This window comes from Bubalus bubalis, chromosome 5, assembly GCF_019923935.1.
Source record: "Bubalus bubalis isolate 160015118507 breed Murrah chromosome 5, NDDB_SH_1, whole genome shotgun sequence".
NCBI lineage: Eukaryota > Metazoa > Chordata > Mammalia > Artiodactyla > Bovidae > Bubalus > Bubalus bubalis.
In genome coordinates this window covers 45662735-45683706 of record NC_059161.1, presented here as the reverse complement: position 1 = coordinate 45683706, position 20972 = coordinate 45662735, and the positions used below count along the sequence as shown (strand labels likewise).

At 39.2% G+C, this 20972-nt stretch overlaps 1 protein-coding gene across 5 annotated transcripts in view; it reads left to right on the top strand.

Moving 5' to 3' along the window:
- Window positions 1-20972, top strand: part of RGS7 (regulator of G protein signaling 7) — a 484679-nt gene that overhangs the window by 43658 nt on the left and 420049 nt on the right. The window lies entirely within an intron of this gene.

Genomic DNA, 20972 nt, shown 5'->3' with positions numbered 1-20972 from the left:
TATGATTATTTTTGCCTTTTAATTTTTCCAGTTTTATTGAGATATAATTGACATATAACATTGTTTAAGTTTCAAGTGTATAACATAATGACTTGATATTTCTATATATCATGAGATGATTACCACATTGAGTTAACATTCATCACATAGTTATACATTTTTTCCTTTTTGATGAGAACTTTTAAGATCTGCTTTCGTAGCAACTCTCAAATATACAATATTGTTAACTTTACTCATCATGCTGTATATTACATCCCCCAAACTTATAACTAGAATTTGTACCTTTTGACCACCTTCACCCACCCCACCCACCTCGCTGGCCTCTGGAAACTACACATATGATTTCTGCTCCTATGAGCTTGGTTCATTTATTTATTTTCTTAATACATGTATTTTATTGAAGTATAGTTGACTTACAGTGTTTCAGGTGCACAGTATAACAGATTCAGTTACACAGATACACATGTATTATTTTTCAGATTATTCTCCATTATAGGTTGTTACAAGATATTGGCTATAGTTCCCTATGCTATATAGTAAATCTTTGTTGCTTGTTGCATATATATTTTTTTTAATTAGAAGTTTTGTTTTTTTTTAGATTCCACGTATAAGTGAGAGCATATAGTATTTGTTTTTCTCTGTCTGAACCACTTCTCCTCGAGTAATCCTCTTGGTGCGGTGTGTGTGTGCTCAGTTGTGTCTGACTCTTTGCAACCCCATGGACTGTAGCCTGCCAGGCTCCTCTGTCCATGGGATTTCCCAGGCAAGAACACTGGAGTGGGTTGCCATTTCCTTCTCCAAGGGATAGTCCCAACCCAGGGATGAAACCCATGTCTCTGGAGTCTCTGGCATCGGCAGGCTGATTCTTTACCACTGGCACCACCCACCTTTATGGTTCACCAGTATCATTGCAAATGGGGGTGCAGACATCCTCTGGGGTGGTGTTCCTGTTTCCTTCAGACACACATCCAGAAGCTGAACCACTTCACCATATGAAAGATCTATTTCCAGTTCCCTGAGGAACCTCTTCACCATTGTCCTCAACGGCTGCATCAGTCTGTACTCTCCCCAAGAATGCATGAGGCCCACCCTCACCCCCGCCAGCACTGACCATCCCTCAGCCGTTTCATCAGTTGTGAGGTGACACCTCACTGCCGTCCTGCTCTGACTGTCTTACTAATTCCGTGCACGTGCTGGCCACCTGAATATCTTCTTTGGAAAAAGACCCATTCAGGATTGTATGCCTTCCACGTAACTGGTAGATATGAGGATCCCCTGCTAGTGTGGATCATAGTGATCATTCATAAAAAATTTGGTGAAAAGGGTTGCGTAGCTCCTTCATGTCTGGTTTCACTTTGTTGTGCTTAACACCACCAGGAAGGCCTGCCATTGTAGTGAGTAAAAAGTTTGTCACATTGATATAGAGAAAATCTTTGTTGTGTAAATGATTGTTTAGTTTTCAGTCATTAGGATCCTTGAAATCTCCTTAGAGTCCAATTGTTGATGGGGACGTGTTGATGGGGAAGTGTGGACGTTGAAATACATTATGTCGACTAGCTTTGAATACATTTGCCAGTATTTTTCTCATATCAAGGTTACCTTGCTTATGAATTTTACATTCACTTTATTTTTCCATTCCTCTTCATTTGAAATGTAGCTGCAGATTTTTAAAGCTTTATTTATCTATGTTTGGCTGCATTGGTCTTTTGTTGCTGCAAGCGGGCTTTTTCCAGCTGCGGTGAGTCCGAGCTACCCTATTGTGGCGCCCAGGTAGGCGCCAGAGTGCGGGCTTCTGGCAGTTGTGGTGCACGGGCTCAGTTGCTCCAGGGCATGTGGGACCTTCCTGGGCCAGGGATCCAACTCGTGTTGCATTGGCAGGCAGATTCTTAACCACTGGACCACCAGGGAAGTCCCGTGGCTGCACATTTTTAGGAAAATGTATAATTATAAGTTTATAACAGAATGTGAAGTGTTATAGTAAAAATACAGATTGCTCTGACCACAGAAAAGGACATTTTAAATTCTGAATATAAGTATTAAATATATTTCATAAGGAAAGAGCAATATTCTGAGCCTTAAAATAGGTCAGATTTTTATGTAGACACGTAAGTTAGAAGGGGTATTTAGCCAGGGAAAATTCATCGATATGAGAATGAGCCATGAAAAGTTGGTGGGCAGCAGTAGAGAATGATGCCAAGAAATGAGATCAGTTTGTAGAAGGTCATCATAATCATTATAATAGAATTTAGCCTTTATGCAGCAGATGGTGGTGCTCTATAGGAGAGTTTTTAATTGAAGATGACTGTGAATTAGGAGGTCTTTTGAAGCAATGCAAAGATTGCATGTGTGAGAAGACAGGAGACTCTATGATGAGGTCCTCATAAAATCCCCAGGAGGGTAATGAGGGCATAAGTTGTGCTGTTTGTAGAGAAAATGGGGAAAAGGGCATTGGTTATATATGAAATATAGCATCAGTAGGTAGTGATGGATAAGCAACCATCATCTAGGTTATAAGGCAAAAAATGTTCCGGGTTTCTGCTTCCATCTCTATTCTTTTTCTTTACAAATTTTCTCCATGACAATGCATTGTGGATTTAAAATATTCACTATAATATCTAACTATTTGAAGTGATAAGATAGTGATAAGCAGTTAGATAGTTTAAATTTAAAGCTCATTTATTCCTCTATTGACTACAAAAGAAAATCCTCATTATTATTGTCATTATCACAATAGTGATCATCATCTAACAACATTGAAGGCTATTTGTGCTCAGCACTATTGTTCATAATTTCACTTATTGCTTATAATAGCCCTTTGAGGCCCTCTTATTATACCCATTTTACACATGAGATACACTAGGCTTAAAGAGATTAAACAGCTTCAGTTCAGTTCAGTTGCTTAGTCATGTCCGACTCTTTGCAACTGCATGGACAGCAGCACACCAGGCTTCCCTGTCCATCACCAACTCCTGGGGCTTGCTCACATTCATGTCCATCGAGTCGGTGATGCCATCCAACCAACCATCTGTCTTCTCCTTCTCCTCTTGCCTTCAGTCTTTCCCAGCATCAAGGTCTTTTCCAGGGAGTCAGTTCTTTGCATCAGCTGGCCAAAGAATTGGAGCCTCAGCCTCAGCATCAGTCCTTCCAATGAATATTCAGGACTCATTTCCTTTAGAATGGACCCGTTGGATCTCCTTGCAGTCCAGGGGACTCTCAAGAGTCTTCTCCAACACCATACTTCAAAGCATCAGTTCTTCGGCGCTCAGTTTTCTTATGGTAAAACTCTCACATCCATACATTTCTACTGGAAAAACCATAGCTTTGACAAGACAGACCTTTGTTGGCAAAGTAATGTCTCTGCTTTTTAACATGCTGTCTAGGTTGGTCATAGCTTTTCTTCCAAGGTACAAGCGTCTTTTAGTTTCATGGCTGCAGTCACCATCTGCAGTGATTTTGGAGCCCAAGAAAATGAAGTCTGTCACTGTTTCTATTGATTCCCCATCTATTTGCCATGAAGTGATAGGACCGGATGCCATGATCTTAGTTTTTTTAATGTTGGGTTTTAAGCATACTTTTTCACTCTCCTCTTTCAGTTTCATCAAGAGGCTCTTTAGTTCTTTTTCACTTTCTGCCATAGGGCCACATGTAAGTGGCAGAGCTGGACTTTGGGTTCAGGCAGCGTTGGCTTTAAAAAATGACACTATTTGCCTTTGTGCCTCTTTGCTGCAGCAGTTTATCAAGAAAAGTTTAAATTCTTTTATTTATGAACTTCCGGAATTTATTCAAATTATTTGGACATATTATGAATCTGTTGTGTTGGAGTTTGGGTTATATTTCAGAATAATCGTAACCCAGTGGGTTGACTGAAATCAGATTCTTCAGGTATCAGGACCTCAGACAGCTCTCTAATGGCAACTGCTTTGGTCTGGCATCTTTTATTTTTTTATTTTTAATTAAAAAAATTTTTTTAATATACATTTATTTATTTTAATTGGAGGTTAATTACTTTACAATATTGTATTGGTTTTGCCATATATGAAACGAGTCGCCAGTCCAGGTTTGATGCATGATACTGGATGCTTGGGGCTGGTGAACTGAGATGATCCAGAGGGATGGCATCTTTTACAAATAATTCTATTTATTTATTTATTTTTGGTTGTACTGGGTCTTTGTTGACACATGGGCTTTTCCGTAGTTGCAGTGAGTGGGGACTACTCTCTAGTTGCGGTAACTTGGGCTTCTCATTGCGGTGGGTTTTCTTGCAGGTGGAGCACAGGCTCTAGGGCACATGGGTTTCAGTAGTTGAGGCAAGTGGGCTCAGCAGTTGCTGCTCCTGGACTCCAGAGTGCAGACTCAGTAGTTGAGGTTCACGGGCTTAGTTGCTCTGCAGCATGTGGGATCTTCCTCCATCAGGGACTGAACCTGTGTCTCCTGCATTGGCAGGTGGATTCTTTACCACTGGGCTACCAGGGAGGTCCTGGCATCTTCATTTGTCCTTTTTTCTACTAGTTAGACTCCATACTATAGCTTTTGTCTTCCCTCATAACATTAAATTACATTGGCTCACTCTTCTGATTTCTAATTCCAAGTTTTTGAGTTTAGAATCTGATTGCCTGATTTATCTTTTGACATTGGGGTGTAGGTTTGCCAATGCCTAATGTGTGCACTGGCTGTCCTTCAGTGAGAGCCAAATTTTTGTTCTCAAAACGGGATCTGGGAGAAGGAGAAGACTGTGCTCCCCTAGGCCTACCCCTTTTGTGAAGGTGAGCAGTAACACAGGCTCTGACAGGTATTTCTTTGGTTTAGAAGAAGTAAATGGTGTGTGTTGCAAATACATCACTATTTAAGTAAAATAAATTGTCATATCATCTATTGGTAACACCAGGTATGAGCTAGAGTTTGGTGTATTCACTGACACTTAATACAGCCACAGAAACATATTATCAAGAAATTTTATATTACCACAGAATCAAATGCCTCACTTTTTATTTCTTTAATTTTCAGATACAAATATCAGAGTAATTTATAGCATATGAGAATAAATATTTAAATGATTAAGTTAAGTTAAAAAAATCCTTGGTTTTTGTTTTCTACTTTGATAAAATTTATGTCTGTGTTTCTTAACTGTCAGAAGAATTTAGAAATCATTTTATTTACCAGCCCTACCAAATTGATTTCTGTCCTTTGGAGTATTCTAAGATTGCAGATAAACATTCAAGGTCTGGGCAATATTCTTGTGATTCTGTTTTTGTTTGTTCCTCATGTGGGAATTCATGAATTATAATATCTTTATTATTGGAATTATCTGGAAAAGGTCAGTTTTCATTCCAATCTCAAAGAAAGGCAGTGCCAAAGAATGTTCAAATTACTGCACAATTGTACTCATTTCACATGCTAGCAAAGTAATGCTCAAAATTCTCCAAGCGAGGCTTCAACACTACATGAACTGAGAACTTCCAGATGTTCAAGCTGGATTTAGAAAAGGCAGAGGAACCAGGGATCTAATTGCCAATATCCGCTGGATCATAGAAAAAGCAAGAGAGTTCCAGAAAAACATCTACTTGTGCTTCATTGACTATGCTAAAGCCTTTGATTGTGGGGATCACAACAAACTGGAAAATTCTTCAGGAGATGGGAATACCAGACCACCTTACCTGCCTCCTGAGAAACCTGTATGCAGGTCAAGAAGCAACAGTTAGAACTGGACATGGAACAATGGACTGGTTCCATGTTGGAAAGGAGAACTTCAAGGCTGTATATTGTCACCCTGCTTATTTAACTTATATGCAGAGTACCTCATGCAAAAGGCTGGGCTGGATGAAGCACAAGCTGGAATCAAGATTGCTGGGAGAAATATCAATAACCTCACATATGCAGATGACATCACCCTTATGGCAGAAAGTGAAGAAGAACTAAAGAGCCTCTTGATGAAAGTGAAAGAGGAAAGTGAAAAAGTTTGCTTAAAACTCAGCATTCAAAAAACGAGGGTCATGGCATTCAGTCCCATCACTTCATGGCAAATAGATGGGGAAATAATGGAAACAGTGAGGGACTTTATTTTGGAGGGGCTCCAAAATCCCTGAAGATGGTGACTTCAGCCATGAAATCAAAAGACTCTTACTGTGACCAATCTAAACAGCATATTAACACATGTATACCTGTGGCGGATTCATTTTGATATTTGGCAAAACTAATACAATTATGTAAAGTTTAAAAAAAAAAAAAAAAAAAAAAGGCAGAGACATTACTTTGCCGGCAAAGGTCTATCTAGTCAAAGCTATGGTTTTTCCAGTAGTCATGTATGGATGTGAGAGTTGGACCATAAAGAAAGATCACTCACCTAGAGCCAGACATCCTGGAATGTGAAGTCAAGTGGGCCTTAGGAAGCATCACTATGAACAAAGCTAGTGGAGGTGATGGAATTCCAGTGGAGTTATTTCAAATCCTGGAAGATGATGCTGTGAAAGTGCCGCACTCAATATGCCAGCAAATTTGGAAAAGTCAGCAGTGGCCACAGGACTGGAAAAGGTCAGTTTTCATTCCAATCCCAAAGAAAGGCAATGCCAAAGAATGCTCAAACTACCGCACAATTGCACTTATCTCACACGCTAGTAAAGTAATGCTTAAAATTCTCCAAGCCAGGACGTGAACTGTGAACTTCCAGATGTTCAAGCTGGTTTTAGAAACGGCAGAGGAACCAGAGATCAAGTTGCCAACATCTGCTGGATCATCGAAAAAGCTAGAGAGTTCCAGAAAAAAACATCTATTTCTGTTTTGTTGACTATGCCAAAGCCTTTGACTGTGTGGATCACAATAAACTGTGGAAAATTCTGAAAGAGACGGGAATACCAGACCACCTGACCTGCCTCTTGAGAAATCTGTATGCAGGTCAGGAAGCAACAGTTAGAACTGGACATGGAACAACAGACTGGTTCCAAATAGGAAAAGGAGTATGTCAAGGCTGTATATTGTCACCCTACTTATTTAACTTCTATGCAGAGTACATCATGAAAAACGCTGGGCTGGAAGAAGCACAAGCTGGAATCAAGATTTCTGGGAGAAATAGCAGTGACCTCAGATATGCAGATGCCACCACCCTTATGGCAGAAAGTGAAGAGGAACTAAAAGTGTGTTGATGAAAGTGAAAGAGGAGAGTGAAAAAGTTGGCTTAAAGCTCAACATTCAGAAAACGAAGATCATGGCATCTGGTCCCATCACTTCATGGGAAATAGATGGGGAAACAGTGGAAACAGTAGCAGACTTTATTTTTCTGGGCTCCAAAATCACTGCAGATGGTGACTGCAGCCATGAAATTAAAAGACGCTTACTCCTTGGAAGGAAGGTTATGACTAACCTAGACAGCATATCAAAAAGCAGAGACATTACTTTGCCAACAAAGGTCTGTCTTGTCAAGGCTATCGTTTTTCCAGTGGTCATGTATGGGTGTGAGAGTTCGACTGTGAAGAAAGCTGAGCGCCAAAGAATTGATGCTTTTGAACTGTGGTTTTGGAGAAGACTCTTGAGAGTCCCTTGGACTGCAAGGAGATCCAACTAGTCCATCCTAAAGGAGATGAGTCCTGGGTGTTCATTGGAAGGACTCATGTTGAAGCTGAAACTCCAATACTTTGGCCACCTGATATGAAGAGCTGACTCATTGGAAAAGACCCCGATGCTGGGAAAGATTGAGGGCAGGAGGAGAAGGGGATGACAGAGGATGAGATGGTTGGATGGCATCACCGACTCAATGGACATGAGTTTGGGTGGACTCTGGGAGTTGGTGATGGACAGGGAGGCTTGGCGTGCTGTGATTCATGGGGTCGCAAAGAGTTGGACATGACTGAGTGACTGAACTGAACTTGAAAATCCCTTGGACTGCAAAGAGATCTAACCAGTCCATCCTGATGGAAATCAGTCCTGAATATTCTTTGGAGTATTCCAAAGACGCTGAAGGTGAAGCTCCAATACTTTGGCCACCTGATGCAATGAACTGACTTCTTGGAAAAGACCCTGATAGTGGGAAAGACTGAAGGCAGGAGGAGAAGGGGATGACAGAGGATCAGATAGTTGGATGGTATCACGGACTCGATGGACATGAGTTTGAGTAAAGTCTTGGAGTTGGTGATGTACGGGGAGAGGCCTGGCATTCTGCGGTTTATGGGGTTGCAAGAGGTTGGATACGACTGAGTGACTGAACTGACTGACTATCTTTATCTTACATTTCATAGAATGTTTGTTAGAAAAAAGTAGGGCCACTGACACTATGACTGTGTAGAAAGAATACTTGCTGCTCTACTGTCAGTAGGATTTCCAGAACTAACACCATCAATAGTAGTCATGTTGGTGTTTATTATTTAATGCCATAAAGACCTTCAAGTTTTCTGAGGTTGGAACTTAAGGAACATCTGAGGGGTTGCCTAGCATCAAGGTTTAGTTCACCTGTAAAGGAGAATTCATGCAGCTGACAATTCAATTCAGGGTGGTAGTATAATAAGCTCTTTTTTACTTTCATTTTTATAAGTAGGTTATTCAACCATCAGACTATTTTTCATTAACTTTATTGACATGAAATATAAACAAGTGACAGATAAGCCGCTATGTATATTTTCTAAAACAAACTTCTGGTATCAGTTATAGAGTGGACATAGAATGACTAACATCTTACAATACCTGAATCTATTAAGGAATGGTAGTAGATATGTGTGGATTATGTGGAAAAATAAAGTAATCCTGGAATGTCTTATGAATAATTATTTTGAAAGATCCAGTCATTCACTTATAGTTCTGAAGTTGTATGCCTACTCTGTCCTCACTGCTGTGAAAGGCCATAAAAATGAGTAAGATATGTTAGAGGTGTCAAGAGAGATATAAGTCAAAAGATTGAGAGTGTAGAGGACAGAGATGTTACCCTCATATGTGCAGACTCATGGAGGAGAGGTTTGGATGAGTTGGGTTTGAATAGACAGAATGGAAGGAATGTTAATCCAATTGAAAAAAAAGAGGAGAGCACAGATGTAGGGTTGAAGGCGAGTTCTCTGAATGCTACGAGAATACCACAAAACCTTCTGGAGATGAAGTATAGATTTTTACAAAAGGTATGTGGTTTACCAGTGAAGGAGGCAGGTTGGAGCCAGCTTGTGAAGAGCTTGAATTCTAGACTCAAGGTTTGGACTTTGTTCTACAAATAATAAACAGAAATTATACACTTTAAATCAAGGACACATTTTTGAGCTGTATTTCAAGAAGCCTAATCTGGGTACTATGTCTGGGATATACTAGAAAGATTATTTAGGATTATGGTTATAAATTCTAGGTATATTTTATTCCTTAAGTTTTGGAGTAAATATCTGATACATGTGGTAATTCTATGTGGTAATTTCAGCAACCACTGAACAACTGAAGCAACCACAGCCTCCTGTCTTCACGTTGTTATGTATAAATGACAGTATTCTTTGGTTTGAAGTAGTAATTTTAGGAAAAATGTTTGAAATAGTCTGATGTTGAAAACTAGATAGCATATTAAAAAGCAGAGACATTATTTTGCCAATAAAGGTCCATTTAGTCAAAGCTATGGTTTTTCTAGTAGTCATGTATGAATATGAGAGTTGGACCGTAAAGAAGGCTGCTGCTGCTGCTGCTGCTAAGTCGCTTCAGTCGTGTCCAACTCTGTGCGACCCCATAGATGGCAGCCCACAAGGCTCCCCCGTCCCTGGGATTCTCCAGGCAAGAACACTGGAGTGGGTTGCCAAAGAAGGCTGAATGGTGAATAATTGATGCTTTTGAACTGTGATGTTGGAGAAGACTCTTGAAAGTCCCTTGGACTGCAAGAAGATCAAACCAGTCAATCCTAAAAGAAATCAGTCCTGAATATTCTTTGGAAGGACTGATGTTGAAGCTAAAGCTCCAATACTTTGGCCACCTGATGGGAAGAACTGACTCACTGGAAAAGACCTTGATGCTGGGAGAGATTGAAGGCAGGAGGAGAAGGGGACGACAGAGGATGAGATGGTTGGATGGCATCACCGACTCGATGGACATCAGTTTGAGCAGGCTCCAGGGGATGGTGATGGACCTGGAAGCCTGGTGTGCTGCTGTCCATGGGGTCGCAATGAGTCAAACATGACTGAGTGACTGAACTGACTGATGTCGAATTAGTTAGAAATCTGGCTTTTGATTCTGAATCAAGTGGAAAGTTTTTCACTATCCTCTTGGAAATTGAGTCTGTGTCCATTCAACTTCATATTTTTGGAATGTCATGGAAGAACGTTGGCTGAGGTAAAAGAGATATAGGGTTCATATCCATCTGGGGACTCTGAATTGCTTGGAAGCAGAAAGCATTGCAGACAAAAAGACTATTCATGCTTACTAAGTTATTAATATAGAAACAACTTTGTTTCTTTGGTAGGTAGAAAGGACAGTAATGCTCAAAGATGAGATGGCCGAAAGTGACTCTGATCTTCTGCGATAATTTGATCTGAAAGAATTTCTCCCTGTGGTGGTACAGTTTAAGGAGAAATTTATTATCTCCTCCCCACCACCCTGCCCGAGTTTGGATCTAGGAATCATACTCATGCTTGTGCTAAGTCATTTCAGTCGTGTTCAACTCTTTGCGACTCTATGGACTGTAGCCCACCAGGCTCCTCTGTCCATGGGATTCTCTAGGTTTGGTAAATAATAATATTGATGCCAGATTTAAATATTTATAAAACCTTCATGAAATTCCCTTTTTCAGATCTAGACTTCCTATAGTGAGTGACAGCACGTCTTCCAATCTTTGTCTGTGGGCCAGTGCTTGTAACAGTGAGCTTTTGCTGTTTCCTCTGTCCATTATGTAACATTGAGTGTTTACCCTGATGATGTTAGTCAGGTAATTGTCCAGTCTAATTTCTATTTTGCTTTGTATTGTAGACATAGCTGCATTTGAATTTTATGTGTTATTGGAACAAGGAAGTCTTGTTCCCACACCCCAGCCATCCGCACCCCGCCCCCCCCTTTTTGCTACTGCTGCGGAAAGTGCCTGCCTCAGTACAACACTCAGCAACCTCTGCTGTAACTGTTGATGTACCTCCTGTCTCCGCTAGTCTGTTTGTTGAGAGAAGAAGCAGTGTCTCTCCTTTCTATGTTCCAGTGCCTGACACAGTGCCATGAATTGATGTTTACTCAATAAATGCTGTTGCTGCTGTTTAATCACTAAGTCTTTGTGACCTCAAGGACTGCAGCCCACCAGGCTCCTCTGTCCATGGGGTTTCCCAGGCAAGAATACTGGTGTGGGTTGCCCTTTCATTCTCTGTGGGATCTTCCTAACTCAGAGATTGGACTCGAGTCTCTTGCTTGGCAGGCAGATTCTTTACCACTGATCCCCCTGGGAAGCCTCAGTTAATAAATACTACTATTTAAATTAATGGATTGAGTTTACATGAATAACTGTAACCTTTCTTAAGACATCAAATCACCTAGTTGGCTTAACTGTTCTAGTCAAAGGGCCAATCGTTTAAATGAAAGAAAGGACAAAGGCCTACTGTTTATTTAACTTATGGGGATGTCAATGTTGTTCATTCATTCATTTTTTTTATTCAGTAGGTGCTGTGCTAAATCACTTGGGAATAATACTTTCTGCAGTTATTTCAGAGTGATAAATCTTTACTGTTGATGAATACATGGAGGGTTCTGTTCAAAGGATAAGCATTTATATTGCACTTGAGAGCCCAAAAAGTCTTCTTGGAGAAGGTGATGCTGAGTTTTGAAGGAAAATTGGAGTTAGTTACTTTAAGAACATAGGGTAGGATACTTAAGATTTAGGAACAGGAAGTTCCTTAGTGGTCCAGTGGCTAAGACTCTGCACTCCCAATGCAGGTGACCTGGATTCAATCCCTGGTCAAGGAATTAGATCTCACATGCTACTAAGAGTTTGCTTGTTGCAACTAAAGACCTGGCATGCTGCAACTAAGACCTACCAGAGCCAATAAATAAATAAATAAAAGTGTATATTAAAAAAGATATCAGGAATAGCATCTTCAGCAGTGCAGAGTTGGAGTCGGCATAATGCTTCAGTGAACTACAAGTACTTCAGCATGGCTGGGGAAAAGCCTGGGAGAGTAATTAGCTTCTTTTGGACATTTACCTTAGATAAGAAATTATAAAATATTTTCTTAAAGATATTTAATTAGTAAAATGAGATGGTAATGTTCTCCTTCTTTTTATTTATCCTAATTAAAAATAAAACTTACTTTCTTCAGCCCAATAGTAATACATGATTGTTATGAAAACTTGGACTACATAGAAAATAAAATGAAACTCCTCCTTTAATCTCTCCATTCAGAGAGCCTACTGCCATTAATATTTTGGTGTATTTTCTTACTGATTTTTAAGATATCAACATTTAACAGATATCATTAACAATAATAATTGATGTGTTTTTGTAGTTTTTTCTTTTGTATGTTTCATATCTAATTCCATTAGATGTGTACAACATGAGAAAAAGTCAGTCAATAAATCATTTAATCAATAAATCATTTAATGATCAATAAATCATTAAACCATTCTTTTATTTTAGAAAAGGAGAAGAAAGTTAGCATTCATAGACAAAATGTTAGGTTTTTTCATATGAAATATTCAGTCAACCAGGTTAGCATTGCGAGAAGAATTCAGACTGTAATCCCTAGAAAATAAGAAGTACTCATGGGATGTTGTGTTTCTGTGGATTTCCTGCTTCAGTTCTGGTTGTTCGTGTGGTCATTTTAACAATCTGATGAATTACATGAAAAATCACAGATAATCCTAATGTAGTTTATGGATCAGTGCTCTTCATTTGATCATTTCTTCCTACCTTCTGTTTTTTTTTTTTGAGTCACATACCATGCATGTTTAAAGGGTTAAGCCAATGAAGTCTTTTTTAAAGGATACAGAGAATTGAATAACCAATTGCTTTATAATAAAAAAACAGTACAAATGTTGACTATTTTTACTTGTAAAACAGCACTCCTATGTTGAAAGCCCTCAGAGTAGGAGCACTTAAATGCTGGCAATTGCATGCATGTATTAATACGTAAGAATAGTTTAAAATGCTATCATATATAAGAACCAACTTTTAAAAGTGGCAAGCTCTTAGAGATAACCCACTTGCTATATTTCAGCCAAGTATTATTTTACAGTTAATGTGAAATACTGTAGATGTGTATAATTTTATTGCTCTTTTATTGTTAGAGCTGAGACATTTCCAATAGTGTTTGATGTTTGGATTACCATATTGACTCAATAATTTTAACTTACTGTCCATATATATGTCTTTATTTTGCCTTTTCTATTATAATGCTTACTCTTTGGCTATCAACTCCTGAGTGGCAGGAGATATATCTATAATACATAAGCAAATGTATTAAACAAGGAATAAGTATCATGCTCATTCTTCATTGAGAAGGTGAAATGGGTCAGGAGCATCAAGATGGCAGGAGATAGCTTTCATGTGGAATATGCAAGAAAGGAGTTAGTTTATGTAAGGAAGCCAAGGCCCTGAAGGGGAATCTCAGAATAACTGGTATGGCATATGAATCACTGTTTACTGCACAATGTTATCTTCTGCTTTGGCAAAGGAGATGACGATATTATTATCCTTTAAACTATATTCAGAACCTAAGAATACATCCAACAACAGCAACTGAGGAGTGGCTGAGAAACAGATGTATGAAATCTTGATAATCCAAAGAGATACGTCTGTAGTGTAAATAATTTATATGTTTATTCCATGATGTTTTACAAAGGTTGCATACTTTGATATGTGGGAACCACACTGGTCTCTGCTTTCAAAACCTGTCATCAGAATCCTGGATGACTAGGCATGTGGTTTAGTATGGTGGGTTCCTACGAGATCTTAAAAAGCCTCAGAAGGGTTGATGGCAGCTTCTTCTAGGCATATTGAGAGACCCACAAAAAGATGAACGCAGAAAGCAAGAGGCAAATCTTTTCCTTATATTTGGCTCCAGGTCCTCTTGGTTACTGGAAACCAAGCTGTGATTATAAAGCTGACTTGTAATGTTTCACAAGAGTCAGTTGTTAAACAGCTCATACAACTCAATAACAAGAAACAAAACAACTCAATCAAAAAATGGACAGGAGATCTAAATAGACATTTCTCCAAAGAAATAACACAGATGGCCATTAGGCACATGAAAAGATGCTGCACATCGCTAATTATTAGAGAAGTGCAAACCAAAACTATAATGAAGTATCACCTCACACAGGTCAGAATGGCCATTATCAAAAAGTCTGTAACTGACATGCTAGAGAAGATGTGGAGAAAAGGGAGCCCACCTGCACTGTTGATGGGAATGTAAATTGGTGCAGCCACTATAGAGAACAGTGTGAAGGCTCTTCAAGAAAACAAAAATCGAGTTACCATATGATCCAGCAATCCCACTTCTAGGCATATATCCAGATAAAACTCTAGTTTGAAAAGATACATGCACCCCTATGTTCATAGCCACACTGCTTACAATAGCCAAGACATGGAAGCTAAATGTCCATTGCCAGAGGAGTGGATACAGAAGGTGTGGTATATATACACAATGGAATAATAGTGAGCTATAAGAAGAAAAATCAAATAATGCCATTTGCAGCAACATGAATGAACCTAGGGATTATCATGCTAAGTGAAGTCAGACAGAGAAAAACAAATACCATAGGATACCACATATATGTGGAATCTAATATGACACAAATGAACTTATCTATGAAATAAAAACAGACTCACAGACATAGAGAATAGACTGATGATTGCCAGGGTGGAGAAGGGTTTGGGAAGGGATGGATTGGGAGTTTGGAATCAGTAGATGCAAAGGAGCCCTGGTGGCTCAGAGGGTAAAGAGTCTGCCTGCAATGGGGGAGACCTGGGTTTGATCCCTGGGTTGGAAATATCCCCTGGAAAAGGAAATGGCAATCCACTCCAGTATTCTTGCCTGGAGTATCTCATGGACAGAGGAGCTTGGCAGGGTACAGTCCAGAGGGTAGCAAAGAGTCGGACACAAGTGAGCGACTTCACTTTCACTTTCTTATTATACATTGAATGACTAAATAACAGGGTTCTATTGTATAGCAGAGGTAATGGTATTCAATATCCTGTGATAAACATAATGGAAAAGAATATAAAAATAATAGATGCATATAACAGAATCACTTTGCTATACAGCAGAGATTGGCACAATATTGTAAATCAACTATACTTTAATAAAATGAAAAAAGAGCCAATTGTTAAAGTCTCAGAAAGTTTTTGTGTTGGTTTTTAAACATAGCCATAAATAATATAAATTTACAATTCTGTAAGTTATATTAAATGAGATAATAAATACTAAAAGCTCATCAGGTCTCTAGCAGATCTTTCCGACCCAGGGATTGAACCTGCATCTCTTATATCTCCTGCATTGTCAGGTGGGTTCTTTACCACTAGCACCACCTGGGAAGATACATTATTCATCAGAAGCTTGAAATCAACCACAATGGGGTTGTTACACCACAGAAATTAGCTAATAGTATGAATGAGTGCTTACTTAACTGTTTTTTATTAAATTCTAGATCTGAGAAAGTGATGGTGAAAACATTGACAATGAAGATGCAAACTTATAATACATTGTGTTTGTAGCTGTTACATGTGAACAGCAAAGAAAAAAAAGTGTTTTAATATTTAAAAACTGTTATCCGAATAAAAAAAAGTTGCTCACATCATTGATAAGCAAGCTAAGCTTTGATAATCATCTTCCTTGTTTTACTTGTTAAAATAAAAATATCAACCAGCATCCCTGCCACATATAAAATTATAACAAAAATTTTATTTGGAAAGGAGCTATAGCTTGAGATTCAACTCCATTTGTCAAATCATGGTTGAATTCCAACCATAGTTGGCTGTGGATAGGGCAGTTGGGTAGAAATCAATGAAAGCATCCTGTGAGAATCAATTGACTATATAGAATTTACAATAGAAGTATGTTTATTTTATTCTTGGTTAATTGTGTGGCACTCATTCTGTCAGTAACTGTGTGTGTGTGTGTGTGTGCACGCTCATGTGCTCAGTTGCTCAGTTGTGTCTGACTCTTTGGCAGACCATAGCCTGCCATGCTTCTCTGTACATGAAATTTTCCAGGCAAGAATGTTGGAGTGGGTTGCCATTTCCTGCTCCAGGGGATCTTCCCAACCCAGGGATCAAACCCGTGTCTCCTGCCTTGGTGGGCGGATTCTTTACCACGTGGGTATAATTTATAATAAACTTATGTTTATACTTACAGACATTTTTGGAGAGCCAGGTTCTGCCATTTATTCACATAGTGCTGTCAAAATAGAAGCTGATAGCAATACCACCTACCCCTTGACCTTCGAAGTTGGGCTTGTTTATTGGACTCTGATTATGAATCTGTGGAAAAACCCTTTCTCCTCCTTTGTCTTGATTAGAAATTTATTTCATAGACTCAAAGCTTCCTGTTTGTTTAAAATGTTAACATTCCCAAGAGAAGTGGCATGTTATTCTTTATTAGTCATTAGCATTATAGGATGCTTGAATTTATTGTATTGCTTCATTGATAAGAGAGTCAGGGATATTGTGGCAGTGAAAAACTGAGAATGGAGAGTCAGAAATCACAGAGGAATTTTACCCACTTCATTATTTTGTTCAAGGGCAGCAAGGAATTTAGAATTAGAATTATTTATGAATATTGGCCACAGGAGTATTTAGCATCCTTTGTGGGATAGCGATCTTAAATTGCTTCTTTTATTGGGGTGTTTTCTGGTCAGCGGTTCTATGTGACATTCCACAGCTCAGGGGCTGGAAAGTTAGTAAGGCAGGAATTTTGGTGTTGTTCAAAACATAAGTCAGCTGAAATTATCAGGAAGAACTCTTATTAGAGAATGCATTCAAATCTTTGGTACTACAAGGAAGTGACTAGCTGATTACTGATATATTTTTTAAGCCATTAAATTCCTGAAATCTATTTACTCCTAATCTGAAATTTTTTGACAGTAAAGCATAGCAATTTTCAGACATCAGAGAGTTAACAGGAAAACTATGCTGGAGGAAATACAGGACTCAAGAGGAACACTTTAAGTTCATTATTAAAAAAACATGAAGTCAAAACTTTAAAATTCCTTTGGTAAACAAAGTGGAGTGGTTGATTTTGAGACTGATCACTATTCAGTTTCAAATAATTCTGTATGAGGCTTCTCTTTTCCTTAGGTTGAACTCTGAGCACTATTAAGTAGATCTTAAATGCTGGCACTCCCATACTCCCTAGCCCCACCCTCATTTCTGTCATCACTGACATCTCAAAAAGTGGTACTACCATTCATTCCATTGTTTAAGTAAAAAATCTGGAAGCTGTTCTTGATTCTGTCCTTTTTCTTTTCTTTCTTTCTTTTCTTATTTTTTTTTTAAGAAGAGTGTTTTGATGTCTTTATTGAGTTTGTTACAATATTACTTCTGTTTTATGCTTTGTTATTTTGGTCACAAGACATGCAGTATCTTAGCTCCCCAACGAAGAAACAAACCCACACCCTCTGGATTGGAAGGTGAAGTCTTAATAACCACTAGACTGCTGGGGAAGTCCCAGATCCTGTCCTTTTCCTCACGTTATAGTCCATCCATCAACAAGTTCCCTTGGCTCTACCTTTAAAATATGTCATGACTTCATCCACATTAAGTCATTTCCATAGCTACCACTATCATCTTTTACATGAAAGTGAAAGTGAAGTTGCTCAGTCGTGTCCGACTCTTTGCGATGCCATGGACTATAGCCTACGAGACTCCTCCATCCATGGAATTTTCCAGGCAAGAGAACTGGAGTGGGTTGCCATTTCCTTCTCCAGGGGATCTTCCTGACCCAGGGATCAAACCCGTGCCTCCCACATTGCAAGCAGACACTTTTATCACCTGAGCTACCAGAGACGCTGTGGCTTTACACAGCTATGTATCTTTAACATAGGCTATTGCTATTTTTTTCTCCACAGTACAGAAAAATGGATCTATCAAACATTTCAATTAGCTTATGCCATAGCATACTCAAAACAGTGCGCTTGTAGGTCCTTGTCCTAGATTACAAATCTGTATGGGATTTGCTGTGGTCATTGCTATGACCACTTCTTTCACCAAATTTGTGAAAGGCAAGGGTCTGTCCCTGGCCCTTTGCTACAATTGCATTGGTCTCTGGATGGGTTTCCAATGTGCCAAGCTCATCCTAATACAAGCAGTTTACACCTGCTGTTCTTCTGTCTGAAATTCTCCTTCCCCAGATAGTCATGGGAGTCTTGATTTCGCTTAGCTCATGTGTCAAGTTTCTTGAACTCCCTGCGTTATTCTCTTTGTTTTCACCCTGGTGTACTTCTCAGCATTAATCATTATATGATATTATGTTACATATGATTTTTAGTGTTTGTTGTCTGCTTTTCAATGAGGACTTCTCCTTGATCACATAATTTAGTAATGCTCTTTTCCTGATATTTCTAATTCCCCTTCCCCTTTACTCTTATTCATAACACTTATCACTTTCTTACATTGTATGTAATTTGTATATTATGCTTTTGTTCCTAGTCTGTTTCCCTCACTAGAATGTAAGCTCCATGAGAATAGGTACCTTTGTAGGTTTTATTCACTGATGTATCCTCAGTGCCTAGAATAGTGTCTGACACATAGTCGGTGCTCAGTAAATAGTTACTGAATGAATAAATATCAGGAATGAACATTTGTTGAGTGATTGGAAAAAGTAAGGAAAATCTCCCTATGGTTTGCAATCTAGTGATATTAATTCCCTAATCAAATGTCCTTTGTGAGGCTTAAAGTTAATAGTATGCTAAGAAAGTCCCAGTTGCAGCGAAGTCACTTTTTTTTAATAGTAATACCTTTTATTGAACGCCTACTATGTGTCAGTCTTTTTACATTCATTATGGTGTTGAATCATTATAACCCTCTTAACTAAGAGCTGGACATGGAGCAACAGACTGGTTCCAAATAGGGAAAGGAGTACATCAAGGTTGTATATTGTCACCCTGCTTATTTAACTTCTGTGCAGAGTACATCATGAGAAATGCTGGGCTGGGTGAAGCACAAGCTGGAATCAAGATTGCTGGGAGAAATATCAATAACCTTAGAGACGCAGATGATACCACCCTTATGGCAGAAAGCAAAGAACAAGTAAAGAGTCTCTTGATGAAAGTGAAAGAGGAGAGTGAAAAAGCTGGCTTAAAACTCAACATTCAGAAAACAAAGATAAGGGCATCTGATCCCATCACTTCATGGCAAATAGATGGGGAAGCAGTGGAAACAGTAGCAGACTTTATTTTTTGGGGCTCCAAAATCATTGCAGATGGTGACTGCAGCCATGAAATTAAAAGATGCTTGTTCCTTGGAAGGAAAGTTATGACCAACCTAGATAGCATATTAAATAGCAGAGACATTACTTTGCTAACAAAGGTCCATCTAGTCAAAGCTATGGTTTTTCCAGTAGTCATGTAAGGATGTGAGAGTTGGAGTATAAAGAAAGCTGAGTGCCAAAGAATTGATGCTTTTGAACAGTGGTGTTGGAGAAGACTCTTGAGAATCCCTTGGACTGCAAAGAGATCCAACCAGTGCATCCTAAAGGAAATAAGCCCTGAATGTTCATTGGAAGGACTGATGCTGAAGCTGAAACTCCAATACTTTGGCCATCTGATGAGAAGAACTGACTCATTAGAAAAGACCCTGATGCTGGGAAAGACTGAAGGTGGGAGGAGAAGGGGACAACAGAGGATGAGATAGTTGGATGGCATCACTGACTCAATGGACATGAGTTTGAGTAAACTCTGGGAGTTGACGATGGACAGGGAGGCCTGGCGTGTTGTAGTCCGTGGGATCGCAAAGAGTCGGACATGACGGAGCGACTGAACTGAACTGAGCTAAGAGCTCAGATGGATCATATAACCCTCCGGTCACATGGCTAAGAAGAGATAGACGTGCTTAGCTGCTCAGTCATGTCTGACTCTTTGTGATCCCATTAACTGTAGCCCACCAGGCTCCTGTGTCTGTGGGATTCTCCAGGCAGGAATACTAGAGTGGGTTGCCATTCCCTTCTCCTGGGTGAAGTTCACTTTTGAAAGCTTTAAATTTTCAAAGTAATCAAATATTCATCATTTGCTGATGAAAAGAGAGGCTCAGAGCAATGCCCTCTTGCTGCTGCTGTGTATATATTCCTCTTAAGTATAAGGGGCAAAGAGAATCCATTTAAATTATTTGGGGGCCTTATTTTCCAGTTTTCCATTTTGGGAACACATTCCACGGTACAGTCAGTTTGGCTATACCACTCATTTGAAATCACAAATTTGTTCCAACACAATTGTTATGTTAGGGAGCAGTTTGCATATAATACAAAGTTCATGTTTGAGTGAATGAAGAAAACTGCACCCAGCTGAATTGAACCATATAAAAATGCATAAAATGTACATTTCATAAACATCTACCAACTACCTCACATTTCAGACCCTTGCCATGGTCCACACTCACCTCCATATGGTGTTGTTGTTTATTGTTTAGTCACTTAGTCACCACATTTCTATCTGTTTTTATGTTGACGGACATTTAGCTTGGTTCCATGTCCCGGCTGGGCTTCCCTGATAGCTCAGTTGGTAAAGAATTTGCCTGGGATGTGAAGTCAAGTGGGCCTTAGGAAGCTTCACGACGAACAAAGCTAGTGGAGGTGATGGAATTCCAGTTGAGCTATTTAAAATCCTGAAAGATGCTGCTGTGAAAGTGCTGCACTCAATATGCCAGCAAATTTGGAAAAGTCAGCAGTGGCCACAGGACTGGAAAAGGTCAGCTTTCATTCCAATCCCAAAGAAAGGCAATACCAAAGAATGCTCAAGCTACCGCACAATTGCACTCATCTCACACACTAGTAAAGTAATGCTCAAAATTCTTCAAGTCAGGCTTCAACAATACATGAACCGTGAATTTCCAGATGTTCAAGCTGGTT